Here is a 20,338-nt window from a genome sequence, read left to right as displayed (position 1 = left end):
ATCAGATAAATCCTTTCCTCAGGACTGAAACACAATATACACGTGCTTCTCACTCATAACAAAGTCTGATATCGGAGCTCTTGGCGCAGCAGACTTCCACGTGGGCTCTCAGAAACTCTGGCAGTTGAAGAAGCCAGAGAGAACCATTTGTTGGAGGTTTTTACAGGCTCTTCCCAGAAGTGGTATGCTTCTTTTCTTCCTACATACTATTGGCCAGAACTCAGGTATATACCACACCTAACAGCAACAGAAATATAATCTAGTCATGGGTTTGGTGAGTGCACAGGGGTTCTGCGACATGGTGGAATTGCTCTTTTGACTAGCGTGGCGAGAGATGGCTGGTTTCTTGGGAAAGTGATAGTGAGCTTTTGAATGTTCAGCCTTGAGAGCCATAGGAATGAGCCACGTGGCAAAGGTGGTTCACCAGAAGTCTCTGCAATGTGGTTGGGTGTTGTTCCTGCCCGCACAGTTTCAGTGCCTGGCCTTCTACCCCTCCCAGGAATTCTCTTGGCTGTCTAATATACTTCAGCAAGTTCCTTTTCTGCTTAAGTAGCCTGAGTGGACTTCACAGGTTGTAGCTAAAAATTCTGAGTGTTATAGCTTTCCTTTTTCTTTTGGTTACTTGTATCTTTCCTTAAGATAGGGCCTCAGAGACTATCTCTACTGAAATAAGTAATGGTGTTTTATTCCTGTCTGCATAGTAGCTTCCATGCTCTACTTGTGTTAAAACAAGCCTGTGCTCACATGTGTACAAAAGCATGTCTCCAGTGGATCCATTCTGCAAGTTTCAGGCCCAAAGGCAGCTCTGTAAATCCGAACAAGGTACATTTTCATAATTCTTCTGCAGTTGAGGTAGGATAGGCTCATCTAATCATCGACAGAAGTTTATTTGGAATCTTATTATTGCCACAAATGATAAGAGGTGGTGTGGAGAAAGCAATCTTCATTCCAGCAAGGAAGCTGCTGCCTCTGCTTCCCTCCCTGTTGGGAGTCCTTCAGGCTGGGCAGTGAAGTTATGACAAATAGCCGTGAATCCGGCGTGTGATCTCGGAGATCAACCAGGTAAAGAATCAAGACTGACTAAGAGATCATGATTGATCTTTTATAGATTCCTGGGTTTAAGGGAGAGACAAGAGTTGAAAAGTATTAGGGTGGATTACAAAACCCCCCCGATAACTGAGGTGCTTCAAAACCAGTGTCTCGGGCTTCCCTGGTGCGCAGTGGTTAAGAATCCACCTGCCAATGCAGGGGACATGGGTTCGAGCCCTGGTCCGGGAAGATCCCACATGCCACAGAGCAACAAAGCCCGTGTGCCACAACTACTAAGCCTGCTCTCTAGAGTCCGCGAGCCACAACTATTGAGCCCACGTGTCACAACTACTGAAGCCCACGTGCTCTAGGGCCTGCATGCCGCAACTCCTGAGCCCACGTGCTGCAACTACTGAAGCCCATGCACCTAGAGCCCGTGCTCCGCAACAAGAGAAGCCACTGCAATGAGAAGCCCGCGCACCGCAACAAAGAGTAGCTCCCGCTCGCTGTAACTAGAGAAAGCCTGCACGCAGCAAGGAAGACCCAATGTAGCCAAAAATAAATAAATAAAATAAATAAATTTATAAAAAACAAAACAGTATCTCCACTTTTTGGTTCATATTGGATTTAAATCATATCAAAGTGTGACCCATTTAATAATGCCATTACTTGATTCTTTCAGCTTAGGCAAAGCACTTAAATTCCCTGGGTCTCAATTTCATCACATATGAAAATAAATGGTCTCTTATAGTCACCACTTCTGGGATTTGATTTCACTAGCAGATTTTCCACTGATTCTTATTATTCTTGGTTGTTTTCAATATTCTCCACCAGGTGGCTCTATTCTCTCAATGTAAACCCCTGCCCACAGCCGGCTTTTGAGCCAGGCTTACTTTTGTGGGTTATTCCCCTCTGCACAATTTCTACTCTTCTCCAAGTCTTTAAACAAAACCACGTCATAGGTTAGGTTTGAAGGCATCTTCTTCCTGTCTTCCATAGCACCCTACTCTCCTTGCTTAAACCATACATCAACTCAAATAATAAGCCAATAATTTATTATTATTATTATTTTGATGATACCAAGCTATTTTCTACCGTAATTTCTATGGTGGGTTATGACCAAGCCTAGTCTGCCACACCTGAAGCTGGCCCACTGGTGCTATTAGAAATAGAGGACAGACATATATCCCTCTGTGCGGCAGGAATTTCCCATATGGCTTAGGAAGTTCCTATGAAAGTCAACAAACTGAGATTCTGGGCTCTTCCATCTTGGTGGATTCCTTACTCGACTTGACCTGATGAAACCACTCAGTTCTGGGGCCTCCCTGTGAGGAATTAGGAGGCAACAGGAGTATTCGACTCAACCGTAGCTTATTTTCGTGCATATTCACTTCACTGCTCATTGGGTAGCTAGGTAGCAAACAAAAGCAAAAATAACCTTAAACTAAGTCCAAATCACCATTCTGAAAATCAGATCAGTTTTGTGATGTGGTCCAGCTCAGACCCTAATCCACTATTCCCTTAAGATAATCCTGACATGAAAGATGTATCTGTATATATATGTGTGTGTGATAAGCAATTGAAAAATTAACTTTTCTTCTGCTGTGGACTCAGCTTGAAAGCATGAAAAACACTTTCGCATTTTCCACCCGAGTTATGCTGTTTTTGAAGACGTAGGTCCATTAGGGGTGGGGGTCTGTTGGCAGAAGAACGGTGGATAGTATAAGGAAAGGAGGAGATTGGAGACCTGGCATACTCAGTTATTCATTCAACAGATATTTATCACTGGCGTGTGCCAGGCACTTTTCTAGGCATTGGATATATATCAGCAAATAGGATTGGCAAAAATTCGGCTGTCATGGAATTTATGTTCTTCTGAAGAACCCAGAAAACCATAACAAAGTGGTTATGGAAAAAAAGTCCATAAATCAAATGGTTTCTGATACTGATCTGTGCTATGAAGAGGCTATGACAGGGCTGCGGGATACAGAGTGCCAGGAGGAGCTGTTTGAGCTGAGGCCTGGAAGGACGGGGAGGCAGTGGCTACGTCCCCCAGGGCTGGAAAGAGGCTTGTGAGTTTCATAAACAGGGAAGAGCTGAGCTCACTTGAATTCAACATCTCAGAGGTGGAAAGACCTACAAAGGCAGCGGCTGCTGGGCTGTGTGCGGACTCTCCCTCATGGTTGAACTTGGCATAAAGGAGGGATTAAAACTGCCTGTCACTGAATACACCTAGCATACAGCCTGGACGAGGAGCAAGGCTGTATATATCATCCTGGGGTGATGGTCAGGATCCTCTTTTTTTTTAAATCATATAAGCTCCATGGTTTCTTATGCTCAAGGGAGGGAAAAGAACCTTCTGAAATGACGGACGCTAGACTTTCCATCACTTTTGGAAAGGAGGGTCTTATTAGATTTAATTTGACTAAAAGATAAATAGGCATTTTTTATGCCTCTTGTGTCATGGAGCTGTGTGAACCAGCTACACATATATTACCTATAGTTGCCCACCTGAGTTTTCTTATGAGAACATAGGCGCCTTGAGGTCAGGTACTGGATTTCATGCACAGAAATTTCCAGTGATCTGAAGATTTGAAATTTAAAAGCTAAAACTCAATAGCCATTTCAATAGAAAACAAAAATCTTTTTTTTTTTTTTTTAAATCCAAACCGTTGCGAGTGTGGGGAGAGCTCTGTGAAAATTGAGCGTCATTTGGCTGGTCCAGGGTGGGACAAGTTAAGTGGTTCGATTTGGAGACCTGTATTCCAGAGGGTCCCAGAATTCTCCTTTTGCTATTGCCGTTGCCCTGCCCAGGGACGATGATTTTCCTCCTCGAGGCCTCCATGATCTGGGTCTCTCCTGTACCTGGCTGTCTCTGTGACCCGTCAGGAGCTGCAGGCAATGAGGTGTAGGCAGAGGTTTCCATGACCTAGAAAACGCAGTGCCCATTTCCTGTGGGGTGAGTGCCAGACCCTGGACAGTTACGCTGAAGGGGCTGGATCTCGCCCCAGGAAGCAAGCTCCTGTGAGCCGCTGGCTCAGAAAGGGCCGGAATATGCCAAGAAACCTGCAAGGAGAGTGACGCTGCATCTGCCTTGGCCGCTCAGCGCATCCGCCAGGGGCCGCGCTTGCCACCTGTTTCTGTGCGCCTCACTGACGGGGCCCGAGGGGAGGGGGGCCGAGGCAGCCGATGCAAATGTGAACGCCCGAGGTGGCCACGTGGCCGGGGGCCAGTCCACTGGGCTGTGCTCTTTCTCTCCAGCATCTTGGCATCGCGGGAAGGTGCGGTGTCAAAATAGTAGATTCTGTGCCGGTCCCTTGACGGCGTGCCAGGTTTTTGAGTAAGCAGGTGTTGGTAGCTGCCGGAGCTAGTTGCTAAGGTTTGAACCCAGACCGGGAAAAGGGTGGGAGTGGAGGAGGGCAGGGTGGGGAGGGAGAGCAGCTGCAGGGGGGGAGGTGAGTCAGCCGGAAAGAGCCTCCCCCTTCCTCGCCTGCCCACCCCGCTGGCACTGGAACCCGGAGGCCAGCCCAGCCTCCCTTCCTGGCCCTGCCAGCCCTCGACCGCCCATACCCCCAGACCGGCTCTAGGCTACACTGGACGCTGAGACTCTTCTGTGCGCTTAGGCGAACCCAGCCCTGCTAGTCCTTTGGGGTGTAGATGGAGCTCTCCCCAACACCCCTCTTTCTTTTTTTCCCCCTCTTTCTTGCAGGCTCCTAACACCCGGAGAGAGGAAGCCTGCAACCAAAGCTTAACCTGATCCCTTGCTTGTGCGGGTGCTTTCCCTGTTTCCTTTAGCTCCGGGCTCTGTGTAGGGAGATGGTGGCCCCACGAATGCACGTTTCCTTCCTGGCGTCCTGTCTCCCTGGGGAGTCATTTCACTCACTGCAAGTCATTTAGCCCTATCCCCACTAGTGAGCAAGTTTTACTGGGCCCCCGGAAGGGTTAAATATATTGTCATCACAAGGCTGCCAAGTGGATTAATGGATGATTTCAAAACACACAAGGCTAAGTGGCAAGAGAAACCCACTCCCATCTCTGTAACCCTCTCTCCAAAAGAGAGAAAGTTGGAGTCACCGAGTTTGGGCTGCAGGGGGCATGAGGGCCCTTCCCACTTCCAGGAGAGGTGGCTTTAGCTCTGCGACCTTGAATCTCCAAGCATCTGTTTCTTTACATGTAAAATAAAGAGGTTGGTAAAAGGTGAAACGATGGATGACCACAATGTCTTCCATCTTTGAATTGCAAGGTTCTGTCCTAGCAGTTGGCATTAAGAGCTCGCAGGAGAGTCTGCTGGGTGGGTATGCGGCAGCATGGGTGGCCTCGTTTCTGGCTCTAAGGTTGATGGCCCCGAGGGCTGAGCAGATTGATCAAGACCACAGAAGCCAGAAGTCTCCTCTACCACTGGGTCAACCAAAAAAATTAATCTGACCCTCCCTAAAAAATTAATCTGAACTCACTTTTTCTTCTCTTTTCAGATGTCTTTCAGTTAGAGAAAAATAATTTGGGCAACTTAGAGTAAAATTTTCTCATTCCTATAGTAAAGAACATTTATTAAGAACTTGTTTGAGCTGGAAATACAGATGGAACCAAATTATGGTTTTCTTTTATCGGAATGTTTCTCCCTCTAGTGATGCTGAGCTGGGTCCTGCTGATAAAGTGTTGAAGTCGCAGGAAGACTTGGTGGAGGTGGGGTGGCTACCGATGCTCTCAGGTTCTAAGGCCTGAATAAATTCAAAATATTCGAGTTTCATAGTACCAGCTAAAGCAGCTGCGCCAGATACCTAAGTCAACCCACAGCAACAAAATTTATTAATTTCTCCAAAGAAAACGTGAATATATTTTTTTGCCTGATGCTCAGAGGTACAAAATGGGCTTTTTGTTTCTTTTCATGTGCTTTGTAGGTCAAGGAATGAGTTTGAGATTTTCCAGACAGAGCGGCATTTCTCCTGTAGTCTCTGATTCTACTTTTTGAAATAGAGTAATTGGTTTTACTAAGAGTGGTGACTGGTACAGTAACAGAACCGGGTGGTAGAGAAAACATAGTTTTAATAGCTTTCGTTGTTATTTGGTTGTTGCAACAGAACTGCTAACTAACGACTGATGCTTATTGTGCCATATCTCTGTGCTGTATCCTTGGCCCTCAAGCATCAAAATCACCCAGGGGTTTTCTTAGAAAGATCACAAGCCTACCCTGGACCTACTATACAAATTTTTTTGTGTGTGCGATGGTTTGTATTTGTTTTTTATTTTACTTTTTTATAAATAGAAGTTTTAATCTGTTTTTAGTAAGTTTTTCAGGTGGTCTGATGGGTGCTAAAGAAACACTGATTGGAATAAAGACACACACTTACTAGAGAATGGACTTGAGGATATGGGGAGGGGGAAGGGTAAACTGTGACAAAGCGAGAGAGAGGCATGGACATATATACACTACCAAACGTAAGGTAGATAGCTAGTGGGAAGCAGCCGCATAGCACAGGGAGATCAGCTCGGTGCTTTGTGACCACCTAGAGGGGTGGGGTAGGGAGGGTGGGAGGGAGGGAGACGCAAGAGGGAAGAGATATGGGAACATATGTATATGTATAACTGATTCACTTTGTTATAAAGCAGAAACTAACACACCATTGTAAAGCAATTATACTCCAATAAAGATGTTAAAAAAAAAAAGAAACACTGATTTACATGCAATGCTTAACTGTTATACGCCCTTATGCTATTTATTCTGGCTCTATTTTATGTGGGCCACTCTTGCTTCTCCAACTGGATTGTAAGCTTTTGGAGAGAAACACACAACCAACTTCTTCTGTAGTGTTCGGGATGTACTTGTGCTATTCACCTATGAGGTTTAAGTAAGGATCTGTAATTTGTAATCCAAAGGTTTGGCGCACTTGGGGATTTTGAGGAGTGGCTGCTGGTCCTAGGAAGGAGGATGTGGGGAGGGAAGGAGAGGTCAGGCTTGATGGTTCCAGATGCAACTGCAGGCTTCCCCTCCCTTCTCGGAAAGCATCTGGTGTACGGATTCTTCCTCTCTCTGGAAGTGTGGGTCTCAGGTGTTCTGGCACCAGAGGCAGGGTCTGTTAGGACCAAGTTTGGGGAGTATGTGAGGGTGGAGGAGGGCAGGGGTGGAAATGGTGACTACAGGGCCTTGTGGTCCTGTTGACTCAAAGCCTCAGGGGCTTCCGGGGTGGAATCTGAAACTGGACCTGAATACGGAGGGCAAGGAGAGACCAAGAAAGAGGCAGATTGCAAGGTGGCAGGTTCAATAAGCAAGGGAACTTACACACAGGTTTGCCTTGGGCTGCTGCGAGACGAGTAGATCTCGGCATCTCCCGGTAGAATCTCAGAAGTTCTGGACAGGGGAGGGCGTGAGAAGCCTCCCATTGCGCTCGGGCTCACAGGTCAACCGGCAGTCGCGTCCTCTGCATGACCTCCTCCACCAAGTCCCTGGGACGGTGACCTCTTGGCTCTTACTGTGAGGTGCTCTGGTGAAAGGCGAGCTGGAGACCCCGAGGAGGTCCCGAGGTGAGGGAGGCAGGAAATGCGGAGGCGCGAGACCCTCAGCCCTTGGGAAAGTGAGCTGAGCGGCTGCGGGCCGCAGAGTCTCGCTTTAAGAACGTCACGTGATAGCGTGGTTTCTCCGCTCCGCACGCAAGCTGGGTGAACTTCTCCGCGACGGCGGCGAGCTCAGCTGCACCAGGTAAGAGAAGTCGGGGGCAGTGATGGAAGGGGGTCGGCGGCAGGCGCAGGGTGGGCGCAGCGGCCTTTGCCGGCGGGGGCGAGGGGGGAGGCAGCGGGAAGGGGGTCTTCGGAGGCCCATGGCCGTGGCCGTGGCGGGATGAGAGCTGGCTGCGGGGACTGGGTCACTCAGCACCGTCGCGGACCCAGAGACCGGGTGAGAGGAACCAGAAGGGGAGATGCGCCGGCTGGCCCCTGGGGCAACGGGCAGAGGCTCTTCCGCCAGAGTGGAACCTGCCCCCGTGGAGTGGAACCTGCCCCCGTGGCTTCTTCCGGGTTGGGTGCCCTCCACAGAAGGCACCGTCTGGGCCATAAACGTTTGCAGGGCAACTTAGGTCAGCGGCTTAGGACTTCTTTCGAAAAGAATGCTCGTGAGGGGGGTTCCTGGGTGGCCCAGCCTGAGCTAAGGAAAGCCCGCCTTGCAGCCCGAGCGCCTGGGCCGTGATGGCGGCTGAGAAGGCGGCGCCCTGCGTCTGGCGGGTGGGACGGACGGAGGTCGGCGCCTGGCGCCTGCCCGTTTTCTCTTACACTTCCAGGTTTTCTCTCAAACCTCTGGTTAGTGGAAACCATGTAAATTGTGTGAGACTATTTTATATTATATATAAATATATATTATAAATAATAATATGTATTTTCTAAACTTTCCTATTTTTAAGTAGAAATACTATATTATATAATATAGTATATATAATATAGTTATATAGTAATAAAGTATATCATGTAATTTTATTATATAATCACAATAAATTATGTGATGATAATATGTAGTTATAATAACATATTATGTGATTATATAATATAATTAACATACTATATTATATATTATATGATTAATAATAGACACACATTTATATAATATGTGGTATATGATATAATTAATATAGATATAAATCTTTATATTATGTAATTATAGCTATTATAGATTATCTATTATATATGATTATAACTATATAATAAATTATCTTATCTCCAAGGCGCTTCAAGTTCTGTACTATCTGTTTTACCCTTCCTGTGAATCTAAGAGATGGCCAGAGGGCAGAAATATCGTTTCTACTTATATAAATAGGAAAAAGTAGGATAGAGAATCCAGGAGACTTCTTGGAAGATGACAACACATTATTGGTAGAAAAAGGAACAAGAGATTGTGTGTGGTCCATGGCTGTTTGATGCCACAGGGCCACTCCCTCAGACTCCGGCCACGGCAGCCTCCGTCAAGCTGGGCTTGCTCTTCTGTTTTCAGAGTGATAATCCTTGTTGGTGTTTCTCAAAGATGAGGCCTGGCTTCTGGGAGGTAAGGATGCCTGAAGTGAAGTTTAAAATTAACTGGGTATCCGCAACCCAAGACACTCAGAGAAGTATGGTGCATACATGGAGATGATGGTTGCTTTTGACATCTGGGTACCTTTTCTCCTCCATCTCTGTTCCTCTTCTTCTCCTGGAAGCCCAAGACCTATCTTCTTAGGTTCCCAGCACCCTCCTGCTGTCCTCTTGTTTTTTAAGCTCCTCTAACTCATCTCCAGCTGCTATGGCAGTAACCAGGCAAGAGACACCTTTCTTCTAAAAGGTCAGTTCTTGGTCTACATTAGCCATTAAAATTAAAATAGACATTGGACCAAACCTCTCACTGTCTGGGCACTCATGTTTCTAAAATCAATACACCTGCTGCTGTACGTTTATTCCCTGTTCTCCCTTCCCCATTCCATCTGGATAATGGTAAGGTCAAGGAGAGGAAGGCACCGACTGCTAATTTTCTCCCAATATCTGTTCTCCCCATCTTCTGTGGTAACAGAACTCCCAATTTTTAGCTCGGCATATAGCTGTCTGGAATAAACACTGCATTTCCCAACTTCCTTCACAGCTGGGTATGACGTTGTGACTAAATTGTAGCCCAGGAGATGCAAGTGGAAATATTGTTTAGCAGGTTTTGAGAACCTTTGTTCATCTTGCTGCCTGAAAGGAAGGTGCTGTCGTCTTGGACCACCAGGTCAAGGCTCCACGTGGTAGAGCAACAAGATAGAAGGAACCTGGGTTCCTGTCACAGTGGAGCAAACTTTGAAATTTGGATTATTTACCTGGATTTGTTGAAGCCACTGTTAACATTTTTTGATTGTTTATTTCTTCGTTGATTGCTCCAAGCTAACTTCTAACAAATAGAGTACAATCTAACAGCAGCCTGTATAGATTGCTTCTAACCCAGACCAATTAACCAGGACCCTGGGAGAATGATTGTTCACCATTTCCCAGACAGTGGTGCCTTCCAGGCTGATGCTCATGTGTAGAACTAGGAGAGGTTATGGATGTGTAATCACACAACTTATTCCCTGGTTGACCAGTGGGAGGAGCAACAAGTCAGTAGCCCTCAGAGGTCCAACTTCTCCCTTGAGTACACACATCAGAGCCTTCTGTTCATTCTTTGCCCAAAGCACAAACTCTTCCAGACTCCTCTCTGGAACAACTCCCTCTCCATCCAAGATGGAGCCAAGTAGTCTGCCCAGAACCTAGACTTATATTACTGTTTTCTTCTTTGGAATGTGTTTTATTCTGACCAGAAAGCCACTGCCAAAAGAAGGGGGATGGGCACCAGGTCTATTAACAGTGGGCAATGCGGTTCAGCCGTGGTTGGATATTCCTCTGACTTTTGAAGTCACAGATGCAAAGCATTCCATAGTTCTGCTTTTTATCTTTTCCTTTTCCCCACCTCCTGTCTCTTGCTACATGGTCTGGCTCAGTTCTGCTCAGTTTCTTCTACATTTAGTAATTTAACCCAGTTTATTTCTGCTGGCTACCTTGAGGCCTTTTTCTCTTCCTACATAAAACTTCCCCTCTGTCTTGGGGCCACCCACTTGGCACTGGGTCCCTCACCCTCACCCATTGCTGTCAGCTTTCCAGGTAAGCCATTTAAAGTGAGCTTTCAGTGGTGTATTTAAGGGCAATGAAAACAGCTTTGAAAAGATCCAGGCCCTTGCATAAGACTGGAGTCTGTCCCAAACACTCCCGTCTGGGATTCCCTACTTTTATAGGTTTGGATGTCACAAGAAGGAAAGAGGAGAGGAGTCTGGAACTGGAAGGAAAGAGAAGCAGCCTAGAACTCTGAACACTGGTTCTGAAGTAGAAGAGAGGAATTTATTTCAGCAAAAGAAAAGAAAGCCCTATTTTCCCCTGGGTATAACCTTCATGGAATTTTACACCATGAAGCTAAAGGGAACTCCCACTCAGATACTCAACCCACTTGGCAGGGATAGTCACGTATTACATTTGCCACGACTGTAATCTTTTCACTGGCAAGTGGAATACATATTCTTACATGCTGAACTAGTCCTATTTCCCCAGGGGTTTATTTCTAATTATAATGTGTTCATCTTTGTGAAGGCTTTTTATTCACTTTGATTGTGAATAAGCTCCATTTCCCCCCTTATCTTTCTACTGTTATTGATTTGCATACGTATTTCAGCCAGGAAGACATCTGTGAGGACACTAATGTTATTTGCCAAATTGATTTATTTGTCCCTGAACCATAGTCTGGCCTGCTTTGAGGACATACCTTACATTTATTTGTGCTGCCTTTGTATGGTGTGGCTGTTTCTGAAACATTCCCTGGGCTGGGTCTCTATCCCCACATCATGAATCTAGAGCTATTTGGATGGTATCTCGTTAGTTTAGATTGTAGGGGCATGAGCATGACTTGTGATTTCCAGTCTGTCCTATGACCACTCCAGGGGCTTAAATCAAACCTTCAGGGAGAGACCAAAACCCTGCCTGGAATTTTTACCTTTGTCCCAAATCCTGAACTGGATGTTACTGGTGCTCTCCCAGAGGCCATTGTAAGGCTGCCTTTCAGACTATCACCTTGTTTTGCCTGTTGCTTCCCTGCTTTTGAAAATACTCTGCGTCTCTCCAGAAATTGCTGGGACCATGGGGTCTTCCGAGCCGGGAGCAGAACTAAGCACAAGTGTGCTTGACCCGAGTGTTCTTAATCTCTAGGGTTAGTTGTCGTCAAAAATTCTGAACCACAGGAACTTTAGAGTAAAAGAAGAGTAAACATTAACAATTTCATTAACATGAAGCAGTTCAAATTTGTCTCTGATCTGTGTGTACATATACCAGTGACTAAACTGTCATGAATAGGTATGAATATATAATTTTGTGTTCTAGTAATTTTCTTAAGATTCTATTCCAATTTATTTGTATCAACATTACACTCACCTAGACATTCAATAATGACCAGCATTACAATCATCCCTGACAGCCATGCAATTCATATAGTGTGATTTTATTGATAGGCTGTTTTGTTTTTAGTAATTCTTTTCTTTTTTTTTTTTTTAGACATCTTTATTGGAGTATAATTGCTTTACAATGGTGTGTCGGTTTCTGCTTTATAACAAAGTGAATCAGCTATACATATACTGAATCAGCTATACATATACTCTTTTCTTTTACTGTCTGTTTATTGTGTTTTCTCTCCAATTAATAGGGTCCTTGACCTTTAGAAGCAAAAGCCTTGAAATGATCATTTGGCCCCAAGCTACAAGCTGAGAGTTAACAGCTTAGTCCTGACTGGGGAAGGGTCCTGTAGACTTAAAAATTTTATCCTAAGCTAAATATCTGTTAATAAGCAGTTAAAATGAAATTAAAAATTAAAAGCAAAACAAAAAACAAAAGACTATCAATCCTCTAACACAACTGTTCTCATTAGTTTATATTCCAAGCTGGTATTAGTACATATCCGTACAATATACACATTTTACAATTTGTAATTATACTGTAATGCAATTTATAATCTGCTCTTTTCATTTCACATCAAACCACATACAGAGGTTTGAAAGTCATTATTTTAAGTGTCTGAGTAATATAATAGTGAAATGCTGTTGCACATAAGGTTGTGGTCCACATTCCTGTCTATATAATTAAAAAAATTCCGTTGCATTATTTCCTGGAATCAGGATCAAAAGGTATTATATTTCATGATACTTAAACATACTGTCATGTTGCTTTTCCAATATATAATGACGCCAGCAAAGTATGAGTTTATCCGTTTTTCTGCAATTTTGACAGTACTGGATGTCACCGTGAAAACGTTTTCTGGGGTTAGCTCACTAATGTAGAATAACTCTGCTCAGTGTTTAACATGGTAACTGCAGCTAATGGCTAGTGAATTAAATGACCCAAGGTACCTTTAAAACTTTTTTATTCACTCTGAATAATTTGGTAATTATTCAGAGACAGCTTTTCTTTGTGTGACCTAGCTTGGTAACAGTAATGCAATGAAAAATTAAGATACTGTGAGAGAATATCCATTGTGTATCCACATATTGTTGTATTCCTCTTGTCAGGTCGTGGGGGAGTTAAGGCCTCTGATTGAACACTAGAGGGCGCTCGTGGCCACCGAATAGCTCTGCTGCTTCCCATTCCTGTTTCCCTAGCATCGTCTCAGGGAAACTGGCAATGCACGTAGCCTAATAAATGGTGCTTCATTTACTCCCTGGCATGATAGTCTCAGACGATCAGAAATGCAAAGGGGATGTTCACCCCTTGGAGGCTTGTGTCTTTTCCTTTTCTTCTGGCAATGCACTATTTGGGTGCTTTCAAGAACAAAGATATTGAGAGTTTGCAGTGGAGCATATGAGGACGCTCAAACAAAACCTCTGTGGGGGGATCTGGGCCGCAAAAGCAAACTGGAAGGATTGCTCAAGTGCATGGGAGCTGAACCTGGACCGTGGCATTCGGCGATCTTAATTATTCCTTTGGGTTGGGATGGGGACTAGACCAGGAGGGGACTAGAGGAAGGCCGAGAGGCAAGGAAGGAATTGATACACGGGCTCCTGGGAGGGATGGAAAATGAGGGAAAGGGAAATAGCTTTGAGCCCTTGGAGCCTGGATTGATCATCCTACAGGAAGCGAGGAAGAAACGTGGCCCATAATTATTTTGCTCCGATCGAAATAATTAGAACAATATTTGGTCCTGAATCTAGGTAGCCTTTTTCTCTGAGGGGCTCAGAGGAAGTGCTCTCACTAGCCCCGAGGGCAGCTGTGTGAGGATGACTCCCCCAGTACCGCCTGGTTTCCTGAGCAGGAAATCAAGTCCCCCAAAGGGGAGGGCAGGGAGGCTGGACAGAAGCGTTGCCACGTAGTAGTTGACCCTGATTGTGTACGGTCTTCCTGGGGCTGTTGTCTGTAGGCTGGGGCTCAAAAACATCACCTTCCCCCTAAACTCACGCCTTTTCCAGAGCCTTCCTCTTTCAGTGTTCTGTCTCAATTTCTCTTGGCTTTGTCTTCAAACAAATTCAGTTTTCTTTTGCATTAAAAACAAAATCCTTCAAAATCACTCTTCCCCCCAACCTGCCATACCCTGGAGCAAACTTCCTGTCTTTATCTTTCTTTCCAACATCAAGAAAGATGGATCTTTATGTATAACAGGAAGAGATTTGAAACTACCCTGACTGTCCTAGCTGTTGACATACATTTTGGTTTAGGCGAAAGGTGCACTATTACTCAAAAAATTAAACACAGCATTTGAAAACTACCTAATTACACAGGAAAATACTCCAGATAGAATTTGAATGAAACAATCAGGAATAAACCTGCATTAAGGTATGATTCCAAATAAAAAAATACAAACCTCCCTAAAATATGCATATAAAAAAATGTCAGGATGTTCATAGTGTTTATCTCTGGGGTGGGAAATTAAAATTTTCTTCTTTATATGTCCTTGAAATACAAAAATTGGTATTAATTTTAATAATCATAAAAAGGCCATCTTATTGTTTGTCTTGTTTTTTTCCACTTCCTCTGACTATTTCCTTTGCTAAACCTTGCCATCCACCTTTCATTCCCCAGTCTCTCCTGAAGTTGTTCTTTCCAGGGTTACAAAGATCACCTGCTTATTTAATTGAGTGTTTTTTACCTCAACTTTAGCCTCCTCCAATAGGCATCATTTCTACCTTCTCATGATCTTCTAGACATTTCCACCTGGGTGCCTACCAGGATCTCAAGCTCAAAATGTCCAAAATGGAATAAATATTCTTTACTTACAGACCTCAGTCCCTCCCCATTCCCTTCCCCCAACCTAAATCTCTTTCTCATTTTTAAGTTACTTGATCCCATAGACTTGGACTTGAAAGAGTCCCGACTCCTTCCTCTTCTGGGTTCCTTTCTGCCATCCACTCGGGGGCTGAAATCTACTTTCGTAGACATTCAAATCCTATTTTTGGGGGTTCTCATCACACCTTGTCTAGTTCAGATGCTCCCTGTCTGGTACTGCGGGCATTTTGATGGTGTCCTAACCAATTGCTCTGTCTCTGGTCTCTGCCGTGCACTTATAAATCCGTCCTCTGACAGAGGACCACAGCCCAGGCCTGGGCAGGTCTGGATTCCACACACAAGTCTCCATGAGTCCCTCAGGGTCCTTCAAACCCCCAAAAGACTTTCTTAGGCTTTCTGAGGCCTAACTGTCCCTTTCAGTTTTGTTTCCTGCTGTCCGCCCGTGCTTCAGTCAGCTGATCCAGACTACACACCTTTACGCAAACCTATCCACCGAAAGCTTGCTTCCTCCTGCTATTCAGAGAAACCCACATTCGGAAGCAACCAGGCTTAACACATCTAATTCTTTCCTTTTTTTTTTAATGATTTTTTTTTTTTTTTGGCCGTGCCACGAGGCATGTGGGATCTTAGTTCCCCCACCAGGGATTGAACTCAGTCCCCAGCAGTGCAAGCGTGGAGTCCTAACCACTGGACCGCCAGGGAAATCCCTCTACCTTTTTATTTTTTTAATAAATTTATTTATTTTGGGCTGTGTTGGGTCTTCATTGCTGCGCATGGGCCTTCTCTAGTTGCAGCGAGCGGGGTCTACTCTTTGTTGTGGTGCATGGGCTTCTCATTGCGGTGGCTTCTCTTGTTGCGGAGCATGGGCTCTAGGCACACAGGCTTCAGTAGTTGTGGCACGTGGGCTCAGTAGTTGTGGCTCACAGGCTCTAGAGCGCAGGCTCAGTAGTTGTGGCGCACGGGCTTAGTTGCTCCGCAGCATGTGGGATCTTCCGGGTCCAGGGCTCGAACCCGTGTCCCTTGCCTTGGCAGGTGGATTCTTAACCACTGCGCCACCAGAGAAGCCCCTATCATGTTTTCTTGTCCATTCTCTTTTGAAAAAAAACCACAAAAACTCCAGCTTGTTCACCACCCTTTAAAATTTGGCCCCCAGAACTGACTTCAGTATCTGGAGTTGAACAGGACTTTGGCTGGGAGGGGGCTGGGAGATGGAGTTGATTCTGGAAAGTGAGGCTGACTGTTTGCAGCCACGTCTTTACATGTGGCCCTGGGAGGTCCCTGGGAGAGAGTACGTGACTGACTCCCACCTTGGTCCAAGGGTATAAAAACATGTCTAACAGACCGAGGCGGCTCAGACGAGGAGAATGGGGCCCTTGGGAGGAACTCGCTGTAAGGACAAGAAGAGTTGAGTTGCAAGTGACCCTCAGTGTCAGGTCCAGATGCCTGGAGGGGTGGATAGTACTGGGTAGGGAGCCCTTCCTGACCTCCCCAGGCTACGGTGGGCGGAGCTGGTGTTTCTGGATGTGGCTTACGAGAGGGGTGACACTTAGAGGCACAGGCAGTGTTGCGATGGAAAGTGTTGCGATGTTCCCCCTGCTTAGGGAAGCAGCATGTTCTGCTCCACTTCAAAGACAGGGCACAACAACTATTGAAGCCTGTGCGCCTAGAGCCCGCAAGCCACAACTGCTGAGCCCACGTGCCACAACTACTGAAGCTTGTTCGCCTAGAGCCCATGCTCCACAACAAGAGAAGCCATCGCAATGAGAAGCCCGTGCACCGCAACAAAGAGTAGCCCCCGCTCGCCGCAACTAGAGAAAGCCCACGTGCAGCAACGAAGACCCAATGCAGCCAAAAATAAATAAATTTTATTAAAAAAAAAAGACAGGGCACAGCACCATAAGGATGAAAGACTGGCTGTGCTGGAAATATCCTTTGCGATTAGTACTGAAGCCGTTGGTTGTAGAGTCTGGCTCCTTGGGCTAAGTTTAAGTCCCTATTCTCCCACCAAGAAGTGAGAAGAAAAGGGGAGTGAATTGCGGACAGTTATAAACCCTCCTGGAGACTGTTGGAAATGCCTAGAGTGAGAAATCCTAGGGAAAGGTTGGACTTCTTGTGAGGCAAACATATGGAGACGAGGCGCATCAGAATCTAGTGTAATGTTGGTAGCATTGTCCTCGTGCACCCACAGGCTGGCAAAGCCTGGGACACCAGCTACGCGGCATGGCCTTTCTCCATTAGATTGTAAGCTCTGTGAGCACAGGACTAGGTCTTTTAATTGTAAACCCGGTGCCTGACTCTTCAAAGGCACTTCATCAAAATTTTATGAATGAATGAATGAACAAAAAGGTTTTATCTATGTACAAGAAAGTAGGATCACCTTTGTTTTAGAGACTATATTCCTATCTATATTAATGTAACCCAAGACGACCTTGGTGTTTCTGGGGACCCTGCTGCGTTTGTGACTGACCCTCATCTTGCTGTTAACTGGTGGTCCTCAAATTCGGGTGTACTTCTGAATCACCTGTGACATTTAGAAAGCATACTGATAACTGGGCCTGTTGGATGGAATCTCCTGAATGGGGGTTGGGGCCCAGGCTTGTGCACTCCGTTGGCTTCCTCTGGTTAGACCTCTGCAGTGGCCTGAAGCACCCCCGTAGTTTTCATAAGCATTGCTGCTACATCACATTTCCTTCCTGTGTTTTTGTAGTTAAATTTTGAGACTCCTGCTAATTTTTATCTTGTCAGTTTTGGTTCATTGCTTTCGCTCATCATCTTTTTGATCATGGTCCTGTCATTCACTACATTAGCTATTTTCCCCCAGGTTTATGTCACATGCAAATGAGAGAAGCTTGCCTTCTTTTTCATTGTGCAGATTGATGAAAAACATGTTGAACATAAAAGGGTTGGTGTTGAAATGGATTCGTCAATTAACACCCAGAAATAAAATAAGCTTAACAATTTTTTTAGAAATAATTTTTTTCCTTTCACAAATGCACTTTGGAGGGAAATAAGCCCAGGACACAGTGAGGGGTTTGGTCTGTGTTTCCAGCTCTGCCAGTACATATGTCTGTGACCTTGGGCGAGTCACTTACTCTTTCTGGGTTTAACTTTATGAGGAAAACCACAGGGAGGAGAGATCGGTGCTCTGAGCTGCCCTGAGTCCTTTCCTGTTTTTCTCTCTGGACTTGCTCCCCGCCCCGCCGCCTCCGTTCCATTCACTCCTTCTAGGACCGCAGCCTGGCATGGCCCCTGCTGTCACCAGGCCTGGCCTCTCAGGGGATAATTTCTCTGCCCTCAAGCCTCGTGTAGACAGATCATTTGTTCCATTAGACCAGCCTGGATAAGGTAGAAATTTTTCAGGAGGACTTTTTAACGGACAAAAACAAATCACACCAAGGAAATAGCAAGGAAACTATATAGATAGAGCAATGGGGGGTATTATTCACTCATCAAGGACGTGTTGGGTTTCTGTGATGCATTCATCATTGTTCTGGGTCCTGGGGTTACGGCAGTGAAACGAAGCACTTGTCACATTCTGTAGTGGGAGCTACAGATAAGAAACACAGTCAGATACACTCGGTGGTGAAATGCTTTGGAGAAAAAAAGTAAAGTCTGGCAAATGGGATGGGGAGTGTGGGTGGGTGATGACTATTTTATGTAGGGTGTTAAAGGAAGGCTTCTCTAATAAGCCAGCATGTAAGCAGAGATCTGGAGGGCGTGAGGGATGGTGCATGCCTGGGAGGCGTAGGAACAGCCAGGAGCCGTGGGAAGGGGAAGGTTTGCTCAATGGACGAGGAGATGGAAGAGGCAGCAGAGGGGCCAGGGTGCCAGGCCCTTATAGGCCCTGGGAGAGACTCTGGGTTTTACTCTGAATGAAATGAGAAGCCATTGGAGAGTCTTTGGATAGAGAAATAACATGATCTGACTTAAGTTTTCAAAGGATCATTCTGGCTGCTGTGCAGTGAATTGACTGTACTGGGGCGAGTGTGGAAGGAGACCAGTTGGTGGTGAAAGTGTTGGGAATGTCAGGGAACTAGGAAGGTCAGCCAGCAGGTGTGTGTGTGTGTGAGAGAGAGAGACAGACAGACAGACACAGTGGTCAAGGGAGAGACTCCAAGATTTTTCACCTGAGCAACTGAAATGATAGGGTTTCGGTTGAGATGGGGGTGGTGAATGTGAATAGATTTTGGACATGTTAATTTTGAGATGACTTTTTGACATCTCAAGGAGTCAAGGGTTGGTTTGGAAACAGAAACCAATACGGCTTCATCAGGGAGGATTATTATCTCCACGAGGGGTGCTCCAAAGCTAAACTTACATATCTTCATGTTCCCAGGTCCTAAAATCTGCACATCCAGCCTGTCCCACTCATTTCGCGTCAGTATCCGTATTTGCTGCTTGCTGAGGCTGGTTTTTCCCTTTGGAGAAGCCTGACTTTCTTCAGTTGTGATTTTCATGAACGGGCCTCCATCTCAGGTGTTCCTGGCATAGGCTGGGCCCATCCGATGGCTGAGAGAGGCTTCTGGGCTTTTTCTTAATTCAAAACCGGAGTCTTTGCCTGTCTGCTAAATTCTTGTTTCCCCCTAGAGGGTTCCTGCTGTCACTACCTAATTTACAGAGTGACGATGACTTAGATACCGGGGGCCTGGGTGTCTTTCCAGAAGTAACCACTTCCCCAGGCTCTCTGGCGACTCAGAAAAGTGTCCCCCTTGTCTCTTCACCCCCTTCCATTGCCCTCAAGAATTGGAACACTGCAGGTTTCCAATAGAAAACTACTTTAAACAGAGACAAAGCCTCAGTAAGAGAAGATTCATCCTGTTCGTACTCCTTTCTATAAATTGGAAGATAGATTATCATTAAGACAGATAGTATCCCAAGATTCTGAGTATCAAGGGTCATAACACAAACATTTAAGAAAAAAGAGAAAGAAAAATGAAAGGAAAACAGGAGGAAACATTATTTCTTACCTTGATTTTAAGGACAATTCTAGAGTTAGATCTATAAGATTGTTATTTTAGGTGATGCCTAAGATATCAACTGAACCATTTCTCTGTCTCAGGTCAAGTTGCGACTCAGCATTTTACCCCCATCCCTTTTCACTTTCATTCCTTTTCTGTGAAGGTGTTAATGAGCAGTTAACTGCTTGAGGAAGGGCTTGCAGACAAAGAAGGATGAATAAAGGCAGGAAACCAATGACAACAGAGAGTTTCAAACCTGTTAATAGCAAATTATCCATGAACTCTGTAGACCCGATTAAACAGGTTAGAGAGGAGCTGCTCTGCCACTGGCTCCCATGAAGACCTGCACCCCATCCCACCCCATTTCTCTCTCTGGGGTTTTTGCAATAGCTGTTGGCATCGTCCTCATACACCTCCAGAGAAGACAGCCTGGTGTTCTTTAATTGTTGGTAATAAAGGGCAAAGAGACTTACAGCTAATCCCAGAGATGTATTTCTTCATCTAGAGGGGTTCCGTTCATGGTTAGGCCCTATACTTGAGAAATTGAGAGCCAGGTAGAGGAGAACCTGGCCTAACCCTAG

This window comes from Grampus griseus, assembly GCF_964374135.1.
Source record: "Grampus griseus genome assembly, chromosome: 21".
NCBI lineage: Eukaryota > Metazoa > Chordata > Mammalia > Artiodactyla > Delphinidae > Grampus > Grampus griseus.
Note: the sequence above shows the minus strand (reverse complement) of the source record.